Genomic DNA, 15371 nt, shown 5'->3' with positions numbered 1-15371 from the left:
TGGCATCTTCTTCCACCTGGCGATCACTCACCAGCAGCTTCTCTGATGCTTCCAAACACCCACATTAGCACAGAACCGGGATGGACCTGCTTCCCAGAGCCCATTCCCAGCAGAGGCGGGCGGTGAAACTGGTGAAACTGGTGAAACTAGGCCAAACGATATCCAGATGAGGGTGAGAAGAAACGTCTGCAGCTTCAGGTGATCACCTAAAAACATCACATGACACAGAAATATGGAGATCAATAAATAAAATATGTTTATATTGTTTCTTCTATTTAGTTAACTAACTAGTGAATTAATTTAGATTGAGTCTCAGCTGGGTTGCCAGGTAGAGAACAGAAATTACCCGAGTCTCAGCTGGGTTGCCAGGCCTACAGATATGTCACATTCTGTTTCAGGTTTTTTTCTGCTTCCTGATGTTTAGATTTTAGATCTGAACTAAAACTCGTGAACAAGAACCTGATGAAAACCAGTCCCACGGACCCCCCCAAAAACTGGTTTTATGCTGGACATGGGTTCCTCTCAGATGAAGACTGGAGCTGTAAATCTGCTGAACACGATGCAGAGAAGATGATCTGACCCGACGTTTAGAAGGTAAAAACCAGTCCATTACTGGTCTGAAAAGTGCAGAACCAGCAGAAACCCTCAGCAGCCCTGCTGGAGAGAAAAAAGCCCGCGGAGGAATCTGGGCTGGACTTCCTCTTTGAGCGGAGCCGTCAGACCGCACACTAATGATATGCTGCACAGATCCAGCTTTGGCTTTGTGGTTCCACATGTCTGAAACCTGAGCTGGAGCGGGTCACCCCGCCCGGACCAGAACCACAGTGAGGGCTGAGGAGCGTTCATGGGTCAGTCTGAGGCAGAACCTTCCGGTATATATGGAGATCCCAGCAGTACCAGTAAAACCATTACATAAACTCAGCTTCCAGCAAGACCTTCTCCATCTTTCCACCCTGCAGGAAGTTTCAGCATCAGGTCCAGTAGTCTCAGAACGGGCTTCAGGGAAACTGCAGGATGCCACACCCTTCGCCTAAAAACAGGATCAGGGAAAACCGCGGTGTTCCCATCTGGGAGCTTGGGAAAACAGCTGCTCCCAGTCCGTGCTCCCCTGGAGGAGGAGGAGGTTCGAGCTCCTACTCCTCTGCAAGAGGCGGAGCTCCGACGTCTTGCACCTGTGGAAGAGGCGGAGCTCCGACGTCTTGCTCCTCTGGAAGAGGCGGAGCTGCGAGCTCCTGCTCCTCTGGAAGAGGCGGAGCTGCGAGCTCCTGCTCCTCTGGAAGAGGCGGAGCTGCGAGCTCCTGCTCCTCTGGAAGAGGCGGAGCTGCGAGCTCCTGCTCCTCTGGAAGAGGCGGAGCTGCGAGCTCCTGCTCCTCTGGAAGAGGCGGAGCTGCGAGCTCCTGCTCCTCTGGAAAAGGCGGAGCTTCGAGCTCCTGCTCCTCTGGAAAAGGCGGAGCTTCGAGCAGTTTAAACCTCCCACCCAAACATCATGTTCTGATTTCTGAGAGTTTCAGGGAGTAAAATGACATATGAATCACATCCATGATGTAATTTTCCTTTTAACGGCATAAAGTTCCACGACCTTTGCATTGTGCAAACTGGAGACATGTTGGTCTAACCTGGAGACCGACAGAAGAACCGCATCAGTGTTCAGGGGCATTTCATATGATAACGAAGGCAGTAAAGCTTGTCTACAACAGAACAACAAACCTGGATCAGCAGGGACATCCTGGACCAAAGAGGGCATCACCTGACACAGCAGGGAGGGGGAGGGGAGGCAGACCCCAACAACAACAACAGAAATACATCGACAGCATTTTAGAGCGACACATGAATCCTTCCCTCCCACCCCCATACCTCCCACATTTCAGGCCATGTTGTCAGATCAGCTCTAAATTAGCTGTTCAGGCAGCTGGACTCAGGGTGCAGCTCGCCTTCCTGGACAGCAGGTGGCGCTGTTGGGTAAACAGGAAAAGAACATTTACAGGAAAACTAGCTGAAGGAACCCTGAAAGGTCACGGATCAGCAGAAGTTCTGCAGGAACCGACCAATCAGAAGAGCCTGAAATCATGACATTGTTTTGTTTGTAGAGACACATCCAGATCCAGACCTTCATCGTGACTACCACCGTTAGCTGGTTAGCTCCTGTTAGCTCTGGGTTAGCTCGGTTAGCTCTACAGAAAGCTCGGAGTTCGCTTGATGTCAATCATCCACCATGACGCTCACAGCCCCCCTCTCAGCTCCACCTCTTTGCCCATATTTGTATTTTCCGGGTGAGATGACGCGCATGCCCGTGCCAAGATGGTGATGGTAGGAACCGCCCACCGAGCTTCAATTCAGCTCTTCAGAAACCTACAGGTGACGTCACGGAGGCTACGTCCATACTTTTATATACAGTCTATGGTTACACCTTAGCAACTGGACATCAGCACACTGTCACCATGGAGATGCATCAAAGTGACGTAAGTGGACAGCGTCAGAGGAACCGGTTCTCTTCTTTCCGTCACTCCAGCAGAGAAATACTGGATCAGGTCCAGCATGTTAGACAGATCCGGGGACAACGGCATTAAAATTATGTCTCCAGTAACGACCCAAATCCGTCTCCCCCCCTCCCCCGGTGGGATAATCTCCGGCAAACCGCTCTACACCAGGACAGGAATTACAGACCTCCCCATGATGCTGGATGGATTTATGATAAAACCCACATCCTGTCCTCATTCAGTTCTTCCTCTGATCCAGATCTACAGTATACTTGAAGGAGAAACTGGCCCAGTTTAACCTCCCCGTTCTACCAGTTTACCCCCACATTCTGTCTCCAGTTGGACCACCACTTAGCCTCGGGAAAAGGATGAGATGAAGGGTCCCAGTTCATCTGAAATAATCCAGTATAGTTCCAGTATGGGCTGGAGTATCTACTGGAGACAAACCAGTAAACTACCTCTGCTATTCCATCCTGCAGTCAGATAAAGATTTTTAGTTTTTAATAAGTGTATCAAAACACTGCATGACCAGTTAAACCAGCAGGACCAGTCAAACCAGCATGACCAGTTTAACCAGCTGGACCAGTTTAACCAGCAGGACCAGTTTAACCAGCAGGACCAGTCAAACCAGCAGGACCAGTCAAACCAGCATGACCAGTTTAACCAGCAGGACCAGTTTAACCAGCAGGACCAGTCAAACCAGCATGACCAGTTAAAGCAGCATGACCAGTTAAAGCAGCAGGACCAGTCAAACCAACAGGACCAGTTTAACCAGCTGGACCAGTTTAACCAGCTGGACCAGTCAAACCAGCATGACCAGTTAAAGCAACAGGACCAGTTAAAGCAGCAGGACCAGTCAAACCAACAGGACCAGTCAAAGCAGCATGACCAGTTTAACCAGCATGACCAGTCAAAGCAGCAGGACCAGTCAAACCAGCATGACCAGTTTAACCAGCAGACTATGAGGGTTCTGGGTCTGGTGGCTGGATCAGCAGCCTGATCTGGGTTACCAATAATCCACCTGTTCAGGACCGGAGTGGGCGGAGCCGGTGATGCTGGGACCGCCAGAGAAAAGTCTCCATCATAGATTTTAACAACAGGGATTAGTTTCCTCTTTGTTCCACTGCAGCTGACCTACATGCCTGCCTCCCCCTCCACCCGCCTGCCTCCCCCTCCACCCGCCTCCGTCCCCCTCAACCTCCCTCTTCTCCTGCACGCCATATGGCCAAAGATTAGAAAAAAGCCTCGTTTCCGTCCATCTGGGACGTCGTGTTGGAAACGAATAAAGGAGGAAGTCCACTCACGGACTCTAACCTGGAGATTCCTCTGAGTTCTGGTGGAACAGCGGCTCGCTGGAGACCAGGAACTCCAGACTGGGACCGTCTCATCAGACCAGACTGTCATACTGGTTTAGAGTCGTCTGAGAAAACAGAAAAATAACAACCTGGCCGCCGCGTGTAGCTGCTCCACAAGCAGCTGCAACATCTGCAGACTTCCCGTGGCGTGGTCGCGTTACTGGTTTAACGACTTCCCGTGGCGTGGACGCGTTACTGGTTTAACGACTTCCCGTGGCGTGGACGCGTTACTGGTTTAACGACTTCCCGTGGCGTGGACGCGTTACTGGTTTAACGACTTCCCGTGGCGTGGACGCGTTACTGGTTTAACGACTTCCCGTGGCGTGGACGCGTTACTGGTTTAACGACTTCCCGTGGCGTGGACGCGTTACTGGTTTAACGACTTCCCGTGGCGTGGACGCGTTACTGGTTTAACGACTTCCCGTGGCGTGGACGCGTTACTGGTTTAACGACTTCCCGTGGCGTGGACGCGTTACTGGTTTAACGACTTCCCGTGGCGTGGACGCGTTACTGGTTTAACGACTTCCCGTGGCGTGGACGCGTTACTGGTTTAACGACTTCCCGTGGCGTGGACGCGTTACTGGTTTAACGACTTCCCGTGACGTGGACGCGTTACTGGTTTAACGACTTCCCGTGGCGTGGACGCGTTACTGGTTTAACGACTTCCCGTGGCGTGGACGCGTTACTGGTTTAACGACTTCCCGTGGCGTGGACGCGTTACTGGTTTAACGACTTCCCGTGGCGTGGACGCGTTACTGGTTTAACGACTTCCCGTGGCGTGGACGCGTTACTGGTTTAACGACTTCCTGTAATGTGGACACCTTACCGGTTTAACGACTTCCTGTAATGTGGACACGTTACCGGTTTAACGACTTCCTGTAATGTGGACACCTTACCGGTTTAACGACTTCCTGTAATGTGGACACCTTACTGGTTTAACGACTTCCTGTAATGTGGACACCTTACTGGTTTAACGACTTCCTGTAATGTGGACACCTTACTGGTTTAACGACTTCCTGTGGCGTGGACACCTTACTGGTTTAACGACTTCCTGTGGCGTGGACACCTTACTGGTTTAACGACTTCCTGTGGCGTGGACACCTTACTGGTTTAACGACTTCCTGTGGCGTGGACACCTTACTGGTTTAAAGACTTCCTGTGGCATGGACACCTTACTGGTTTAACGACTTCCTGTGTCGTGGAAACGTTACTGGTTTAACGACTTCCTGTGTCGTGGAAACGTTACTGGTTTAACGACTTCCTGTAATGTGGACACCTTACTGGTTTAACGACTTCCTGTAATGTGGACACCTTACTGGTTTAACGACTTCCTGTAATGTGGACACCTTACTGGTTTAACGACTTCCTGTAATGTGGACACCTTACTGGTTTAACGACTTCCTGTAATGTGGACACCTTACTGGTTTAACGACTTCCTGTGGCGTGGACACGTTACTGGTTTAACGACTTCCTGTGGCGTGGACACGTTACTGGTTTAACGACTTCCTGTGGCGTGGACACGTTACTGGTTTAACGACTTCCTGTGGCGTGGACACGTTACTGGTTTAACAACTTCCTGTGGCGTGGACACCTTACTGGTTTAACGACTTCCTGTGGCGTGGACACCTTACTGGTTTAACGACTTCCTGTGGCGTGGACACCTTACTGGTTTAACGACTTCCTGTGGCGTGGACACCTTACTGGTTTAACGACTTCCTGTGGCGTGGACACGTTACTGGTTTAACGACTTCCTGTGGCGTGGACACGTTACTGGTTTAACAACTTCCTGTGGCGTGGTCGCGTTACTGGTTTAACGACTTCCTGTGGCGTGGACACCTTACTGGTTTAACGACTTCCTGTAATGTGGACATGTTACTGGTTTAACGACTTCCTGTGGCGTGGACACCTTACTGGTTTAACGACTTCCTGTGGCGTGGACACGTTACTGGTTTAACGACTTCCTGTAATGTGGAGACCTTACTGGTTTAACGACTTCCTGTGACGTCGACACGTTACTGGATAAACGACTTCCTGTGGCGTGGACACCTTACTGGTTTAACGACTTCCTGTGGCGTGGACACCTTACTGGTTTAACGACTTCCTGTGGCGTGGACACCTTACTGGTTTAACGACTTCCTGTGGCGTGGACACCTTACTGGTTTAACGACTTCCTGTGGCGTGGACACCTTACTGGTTTAACGACTTCCTGTGGCGTGGACACCTTACTGGTTTAACGACTTCCTGTGGCGTGGACACGTTACTGGTTTAACAACTTCCTGTGGCGTGGACACCTTACTGGTTTAACGACTTCCTGTGGCGTGGACACCTTACTGGTTTAACGACTTCCTGTGGCGTGGACACCTTACTGGTTTAGCGACTTCCTGTGGCGTGGAAACGTTACTGGTTTAACGACTTCCTGTGACGTGGACACGGAGTTTGTTTATGAAACTTCAGCTGAAAATAGGAGGAAATTTGCACCTCGTTTTGTTTACATGTTGGAATAAAATTCAGTTCACATCCTGGAAAGTGTTTCCTGTCTGAGTCCGCTGTTGGTCTGAAGGTCAGAAGGTATCTATCCTTACACTCCAAAAATGTAACAGCCAACCCCAAAATGATACTTCCAGCTGCACAAAACTAGTACTACCTGCACCCCCATCAAAGGTAGTACCCACCCCCAATAAAAAGTTAATAATAGACCCACCAGTCAAACAAGTAGACCACTCCCCCAAAAAATTAGTGCTACCCTTTAACTGTACTCCCTTAAATATGATGTAATCAAATTACATCCATGTCTTCAGGAGGGACGCTGGACGTCCAGCTTGGCCAACATCTTCATCCAAACAAGCAGATTCACCTTCAGGTCAGAAAAACTACAAGATGTCTGCAGTAAATCATTTCATCTCCTCATAATTATCAACTATTATGGGTTGTTTTGAGGTGGAACGTCAGTAGAACTTATGTGTGCGTTCACAGGAACAAACTGGTTGGAAAGAGGTTTCCCAGAAACCATAGAGCAGAACCCAGAACCAGAACCTGGAAGGCAGGTTTTGGCTGATACAGCTGCTTCGTGTCTCCAGACTCAGAGCCACGAGGAAAAGGTTTAAACAGAGGGAAACTGGATCTCAGATCTTCTGGTTCGGTCCTGGATGAGGTGGGAAAAGGTCCAATAATCCGCTAAAAACTGTACCTCTGGTCTCAGCAGACAGTTCCTGGTCCCGCTTCCACTTCAGGGACATGATCCATCTGTCCAGGTCTGCTCCCTCCAGACTTCCAGCAGAAAACCATCAACTCTTCAACGTTTGCAGGAATAAAAGTAGCCCAAAGCTGCGTTCAGGTTCGGCTTGGAAAAACGGCTTTCAGGGAGGCCTGCTTCAGAAGTCCGCTGCAGGAAAAAAAAAACAACCCAAAACTCTTTACAACCTGCGGGGTTTGAGTTCATCTGCAGATTTAGATAAAATTTTGCACGGAGCTCAGATTTATTTGACTCGTCTGGTCTCCACAGCGCGCGGTAGGCGGAGTCAGCGCCTGAAAGCGGAAGTTCGCCCTGAACGCTGCCTGCCAGGCTGTCCGTCTGGACGCCGCTCACGCAGCCACAGGTTGATCCGGTTCCACTTAAAAAAAGAAGGAAAGAAAAAAACATCGCTGGATATTTGGATTACATTTAACTTTATTGTTACACATTTGTTGCAAACTGAGTTATTAATCAGCTTCAGTTTGTCAACGACTCATCAATCTGCCGAATACAGTGATGCATAAAAACTACACATACTAAGACAGATGTCATGCTGGAACAAAAATGATTTCATTCCAAATTAATCAGAATATTGATCTAAAAAACTCCAATATTCCCAGAGACATGTGGATCTGCAACCGCTTCAGACTGGTCGAACTGTCATAAATCTCTGATATAAACCAGAACCCCAGGTATCAGACCCCTCTCTGCAGAATCTGCAGGGAGGTTTGCAGATGAACCAGTGGGGTTCTGGTGTTGACTCTCCTGCTTCTAGAGACACCTTGACAGGTGTAAGTTGACTGGTTAATTAGCTTCTGATTGCAGTGAACAGAGAGAAGTGATAGTAAGCAGGACCAAATGGAGCATGGAGAAAGACTGGAAACTGACTGCAGGAAATGCATATCTTCTAAACAAAACAAAAAAAGTCCAGTTTTAAATCAATACTTAAACAAAATTTCTTGATAACATTATTATAAAAGTTAGGATATCATTATGACCACAGGAATATGAGCAACATCTTTCAGCTGCAGATAAACAAAATGCTGCTGACATCCAGACCTGAACCTGAACTTCCGTCATGTCCTGAGAGAACTTTATTGATCCCAGAGGGAAAATGTAATTTGATGCCACAATGTTTTCCTGGAGCTGATTTTCTGCAGCGTGTTGGGACGTTCTGCAAGAAACTAAAACAAGGCCACGGCGTGGTGGTCCACTCTAACAGAGAGAGGAGATCAATAATCAGATATCATATTATTATTTTAGTGAGGAAAATGAAAACTAAAATAGCATTTAGAACATCATGTTAAAATCTAAACTCTGTATGTTGTAGAAAATGTGAGTCACTTTTTAATAAGAAGTCTTCTTTAAAATCACCATATACATATACATATACATATATACATACATACATACATATATATATATATATATATATATATATATATATATATATATATATATATATATATATATATATATATATATATATATATATAAAACATATATATATATAAACTCCTCTCTCACCCACCCCTCCCATCTCCCCAGGGTAGGGCAGGGCAAGCTCAGGTTCTCTACCAGAGTCCTGGGAGCTTGAGGGTTCTACGCAGTATCTTAGATGTTTCTAGGACTGCACTTGTCTGGATGGAGATGTCTGATGTTTCACCAGGTATCTGTTGGAGCCACTTCTCCAGTGTGGGGGACACAGCCCCCAGTGCTCTGATCACTATGGGTACTACTGTTGCTTTCACCCTCCAGGCCTTCTCCAGGTCTTCCTTGAGGACTTGGTACTTCTCCAGTGTCTCATGCTCCTTTTTCCTGATATTTCCATCATTGGGGATGGATCCATCGATCACTACGGCTTTCCTCTGCTGCTTCGCCATGATCACTATGTCCGCTTGGTTGGCCACCACCATTTTATCTGTCTGGATCTGGAAGTCCCAGAGGATCTTAGCCCTCTCATTCTCCACCACCTTGGGGGGAGTTTCCCACTGAGACTTAGGGGTCTCCAGTCCATATTCTGCACAGATGTTCCTGTACACTATGCCAGCTACTTGGTTATGGCGCTCCATGTATTCTTTGCCTGCCAGTATCTTGCACCCTGGTGTGAGGTGGTGGATTGTTTCAGGGGCTCCTTTGCATAGTCTGCACCTGGGATCCTGTCTGGTATGGTAGATCTGAGATCCTGCCTGGTCTGGTAGATCTGGGATCCTGCCTGGTATGGTAGATCTGGGATCCTGCCTGGTATGGTAGATCTGGGATCCTGCCTGGTATGGTAGATCTGGGATCCTGCCTGGTATGGTAGATCTGGGATCCTGTCTGGTATGGTAGATCTGAGATCCTGCCTGGTCTGGTAGATCTGGGATCCTGCCTGGTATGGTAGATCTGGGATCCTGCCTGGTATGGTAGATCTGGGATCCTGCCTGGTATGGTAGATCTGGGATCCTGCCTGGTATGGTAGATCTGGGCCTCGATCACTCTGGTGCTCAGGGCCTGCTCCTGTGCTGCCATGATTAGTGCCTCTGTGGTGTCCTTCAGTCCAGCCCTCTCCAGCCATTGATAGGACTTGTTTATATCGGCCACTTAGTTGATCTGCCGTTGGTACATCCCATGCAGGGGCTTTTCCTCCCATGATGGTTCTTCCATCTCGTGTTCCTCCAGACTCCATTGTCTGAGACATTCACTAAGCGCTTCCTCCCTTGATGCCCTCTTCCTGATGTATTCGTGGAGCTTGGATGTTTCATCTTGGATAGTGGCCTTGATGCTCACTAGTCCCCTTCTTTCTGCTTAGTGTATAGTCGCTGGACACTGGACTTGGGATGGAACCCTCCATGCATGGTGAGCAGCTTCCGTGTTTTGACATCCGTGGTCTGAGCTTCCTCCTTTTGCCAGATTATTATCCCAGCAGGGTATTGGATCACTGGCAAGGTGTGGCTGTTAATTGCCCAGATCTTGTTCTTGCCATTGAGCTGACTTCTAAGTACTTGCCTCACTCGCTGCAGGTATTTAGCTGTGGCAGGTTTCCTTGTGGCTTCTTCATGGTTGCCATTCACCTGTGGTATGCCCAGGTACTTGTAACTGTCCTTCACATCTGTTATCCTACCCTCTGGGAGTGCAAAGCCCTCCGTATAGATTACTTTCCCTCTCATTGTTATCATTCGCCCACATTTCTCCAGTCCGAATGACATTCCGATGTCCCTGCTGTGTTGTAGATCCTGGTGGTGTGGATCAGTGAGTCGATGTCCTGCTCACTCTTAGCATACAGCTTGATGTCATCCATGTACAGGAGGTGGCTGATGGTGGCCCCATTCCTGAGATGGTATCCATAGCCAGTTTTGTTGATTAGTTGGCTGAGGGGGTTCAGGTCAATACAGAACAGCAGCGGGGACAGGGCATCTCCTTGATATATGCCACATTTGATGGAGACTTACGCTATTGGCTTGAAGTTGGCCTCCAGGGTGGTCTGCCACAGCCTCATTGAGTTTGCAACGAAGGTCCTCATGTTGCCATTGATCTTGTACAGCTTCAGACATTACAGGATCCAAGTGTGTGGCATCGAGTCGTAGGCTTTCCGGTAGTCAATCCAGGCGGTGCACAGGTTTGTCTGTCTGGTTTTATAGCCTCGAGCGACTGTTCTGTCAACCAGTAACTTGTGTTTGGCTCCTCTGGTTCTTCTGCCAATGCCTTTCTGTGTCTCCATCATGTATTGATCCATGTGCCCACTTACCTTAGCTGCTATGATGCCTGACAGGAGCTTCCATGTGGTGGAGAGGCAGGTTATTGGCTGGTAGTTGGATAGGACTGATCCCTTGTGGGGGTCTTTCAGTATCAGGACTGTTCGTCCCCTGGTCAGCCATTCAGGGTGAGTCCCATCCCTCAGGAGTTGTTTCATTTGTGCTGCCAGGCATTCATGGAGTGAAGTCAGTCTCTTTAGCCAGCAGGCATGGATCATATCAGCGCCAGGCACTGACCAGTTCTTCATCCCTGAGAGTCTATGCTTAATATCTGCCACTGTGATGGGACCAAGTTACCAGCATAGACTCTTATGTATGACGAACTGGTCAGCGCTCTACATACTGTGTGTGTGTATATATATATATATATATATATATATATATATATATATATATATATATATATATATATATATATATATATATATATAATGTATAAATTTTTGCATTAATGTGATTAAAATAAACAAACAAAAAGCATTATTTCATCTTTGACCACCAAGAGGGTGAGGGATGCAGGAAACCTCTTCAGGTCCATTACCTATCAAATGTTTTGCCAATCAGGAAGGTTTGTATAGAAAATATCTAGAAAATGTGTTTAAATATCTTGATTATCTTTTGGTTAATCTTTAATTTTCAATTCTGTGGCAGTGAGTAGAACAACTAGCATCTGTGAGCACGGAGACTCACCTGGCTCTTACCTGTGACTACGTTACTGAGAAGGTGCGGTTGTGGACATCTGTACTGGGAATGCAACACTTCCCACAGAGTCACACGGCTGACAGTTTGGCCCACTTCAAAAGGAGGAAGATGGATGACTGGGCCATTATCAAGCATCTTGTGACTGACGCTGCACCCGAATTTAATCTACAAAAAGTCTCTAAATTCGGCCTTCGATTTGATTAGCAAACACTGTAAATTTAACAGTGAAGAAATCATGTGATCAAATCCGACATTCACCTCAATCAGACGCAAATCCATGCAAATGGTAGCATACTTCCGATCAAGCACCACAGCCAAAGAGAAGCTGGCCCGCAGGCAGCAGGTGGGACCTTGAAACTTACTAATGACGTACCAACACGCTGGAACTGCATGATAAATACTGACAAGAGTAAATGATGAGAAGGAACCAGTGTCCTTCTTCATCACTTACAGGAGAAACACTTCGTTCCGTCAAGCCACAGTGGAGTTGTCAGAGGAGAAGAGTTTCAGGTTCAAAGGTCATCCCCATTATAAAGATGCTGCATAATGCAGCTGAGCGCAACACCTTAAATTTGCACACACAGGCAGGTCTCTGAACGCCGTAAGCGATGAGCCACAGACACTGCTGCAATCTGGTGGCATTACACCTGTTGGCTCGGTCAACACTTCTGGACCCAGAAGAACTACGAACCCCACTCATGTTCTGTGGTCATCAGACGTACATCTACCAAACCACCGCCTGGACCTTCTTCACAACAGATATCAGCACCTGCTTCAGACATGGTTTTATTAGTTTATTTGTGCATTTATTTGCTGAAATGTCCGTCGTTTCTTAGCTAAGCTGTTGCAGCAGCTGGATGAAGAAATGGGTAGGCAGACCACCAACGTCACAGCCACTTCCATTACTGAGGTTCAAAGACTTCTGGATGAGTCCAGGATCCTTGTGGCAAAACCACCTCGTCCAGATGTCCCGGCAGTTTTTGTGCACACCTGCGTCATCAGCGCCACATGAGCGGGTGTTGTCCAAAGCTGGAGAACTTGTATAAAATATGTGATCACCTGGGACATGGGAAATCTCTTCTTCTTGAACAGAAAGGTATGACTGGAAAAAAAAAACCCTCCCCGTCTCATTCACAACACTTTCACATTATGATGCACATTCGCAGCTGCAGTGAGGTTTCAGAACCAGCAGTTGTCAGTGTTGAGCAACAAAGAATGCAGTATCAATGCAGTTTTGGTTAAGTGTCAACGCGTTTCACGAGGCCTCGTCTTTCCATCACTAAACCTCCATCAATACAAACATTTCTGACACTTATCATCTGCTCTCCATGTCCATGTTTCCCGGCGTGTCCCTGGCCACGCACAGTGGATCAACACCCCCACATCTGCCCTAAAAAATAACTGCTTTAAAATAAAATATTCATTTCTGAGAGTTTTTATCAACTAAAGCCTTTAATGACACAATTACATAGAAAATCAGCCCTGATGTTTGCATGGCTTCTGTGTCACATGATCACAGGTAGCCAATCAGATGCCATGATGATGATGTTATGCTGCTTTCTACATAAGATGTGTAATTACTTTAATATAAATGTGTATTTTAAGTCTTTTTATTATAAATAAATTATTTCAATCTTATTCCCAAGCAGTAAAAATATTCGCCCATATTTTACATAATGTGTAATTTGGCTTTAAAGGGCTAAAAGTGTAACAGGAGTGTAACAGGTATAGACTGTATATAAAAAGATGGACCGAGCCACCCGTAGGTTTCTGAAAAGCTGAATTGAAGCTCGGTGGGCGGTTCCTACCATCACCATCTTGGCAGGGACATGCGTGTTGTCTCGCCTGGAAAATACAAATATGGCCAAAGAGGTGGAGCTCAGAAGGGGGGCTGTGAGCGTCATAGTGGATGATTGACATCTAGCGAACTCCGAGCTGCCTGTAGCTAAGAGCTAACCGAGCTAACCCGGAGATCATGGGAGCTAACCAGCTAACAGAGGTAAGCGGACTAAAGCTAAGTCAGGCTGTTAACCGGTTAAAAACCGCGGTTGTTCTGCGCTCTTCTCACATGAAGCAGGAGATTGGGTACCTGTCAATCAAAAGGACACGCCCCTAAATATGCTGAATTTTGAGATTACTTTTATACGGGCAAGTTAGAAAAAAATTCACTCCCCCCACAGTTGTCATAAATGTAAACCTGACATATTAAACCGAAAATGGATTTTTGTACCAGGCTGTAAACATGTTTATTTCTGCTGTGAAGTTGGTCTTTTTTTTTTAACATGAAATTAAATTAAATGAAAAATACTTTATTAATCTCCAAAGGGAAATTCAACATTGTAGTAAATAATTAATTTGAGGAGGTCTTGTTCCGGAGGCTGATGGCTGCTGGCAGGAATGATCTTCTGTATCTTTCAGTCTTAAATTGGACCTGAATGAGCCTCTCACTGAACACACTTTGTTGTTTCATCACTGTGTTGTGGAGAGGGTGTGAAGAATCCTCCATCATCTTCATCAGCTTGTGCAGCATTCTTCTTTGGACAATCCGCTCCAGCGGCTCCAGAGTTACTCCAAGCACAGAAGCAGCTTTCTGGATCAGTTTGTTGATTCTCTTCAAGTCTCTGGTTCTGATGCTACTACCCCAGCAGATGCTGCAAAGCTGACTGCACTCTCCACAACAGACTTATAGAAGATATGCAACATCTTGGTGCAGACGTTAAACCATCTCAGCTTCCTTAAGAAGTACAGTCTGCTCTGACCTTTCTTGTAGATGTAGTCAGTGTTGCATTTCCAGTCCAGTTTGTTGTCCAGCTGAACTCCAAGATACTTGTATTCCTCCACCACCTCCACCTCCTCTCCCAGGATGGAAACAGTGCTTTGTTTATTCTTCTTCCTCCTGAAGTCAACAATCATCTCTTTTGTTTTGCTGCTATTTAATATGAGATGATTGTCACCGCACCATTTAACAAACTGACTGACCAGTTCTCTGTACTCTGCTTCTTGTCCATCACTGATACCTTCCATTCTAGATTACGTCGTCTGTTGGCAGCAAATTGTAGTAGCTCTGACTTGCTATCTTGATTTTTTTTTAAAGTACAAAGTCTTCTCTCATAGATATTACCTCAAATTAGGTATTTTCTTTCTGAGGATTTCATGCCAGTTCGGAGGGTGTGTTGCATGGAAGATTTTTCTGCATATTTTTGCTCTTTCAAGGCTTGTTATGATGAGTCTCCATGGCAACGAAAGACTTGTTTACAATCAGGATCAACTGATTAAACTCTCCCAAATCAGGATTATTAGCGAAACAACACATCAAATCCTGATGGAGTTGAAAAGAAAGAGGAGAGGATGCAGAGCAGGAGTCAGAGAACGAAGAAGGCGATGGAGATTTAAACCATTTCTCCCGACCGTCGTCATGGGTAATGTGAGATCGCTAGCTAACAAAACGGACGAGCTCGAGATGCGAACAAGGTCTCGGAAAGAATACAGAGAGTGCAGTATTATGTGCTTCACCGAGACATGGCTGCATGAACACATCCCTGACTATAATGTTTCTGTACTGGGCTTTAAAATGTATAAAATATATAAAAGTATAAATATAAAAGTATTTCTGCAGATGACAGGACTCAGAGTTGTACTGGAAGTTTGAGGTGTACAGTGTGAAGAGGAATGGCCAGAGTACAGTTCCTTGTGGTGCACCAGTGCTGCTGACCTCCATCTCAGACACACAACCTTTCAGTCTCACAAACTGGGGTCTGTTTGTGAGGTAGTCATAGATCCAGGTGGTTGTGGAGGTATCCACCTGGAATTTATGGAGCTTCTCACATAACAAAGCAGGCTGAATGGTATTAAAAGCACTTGAGAAATCAAA

The sequence above is a fragment of the Telmatherina bonti genome (genome assembly GCF_933228915.1).
Source record: "Telmatherina bonti genome assembly, chromosome: 13".
NCBI lineage: Eukaryota > Metazoa > Chordata > Actinopteri > Atheriniformes > Telmatherinidae > Telmatherina > Telmatherina bonti.
The sequence above is the reverse complement of the archived record's forward strand: the minus strand, read 5'-3'. Positions refer to the sequence as shown.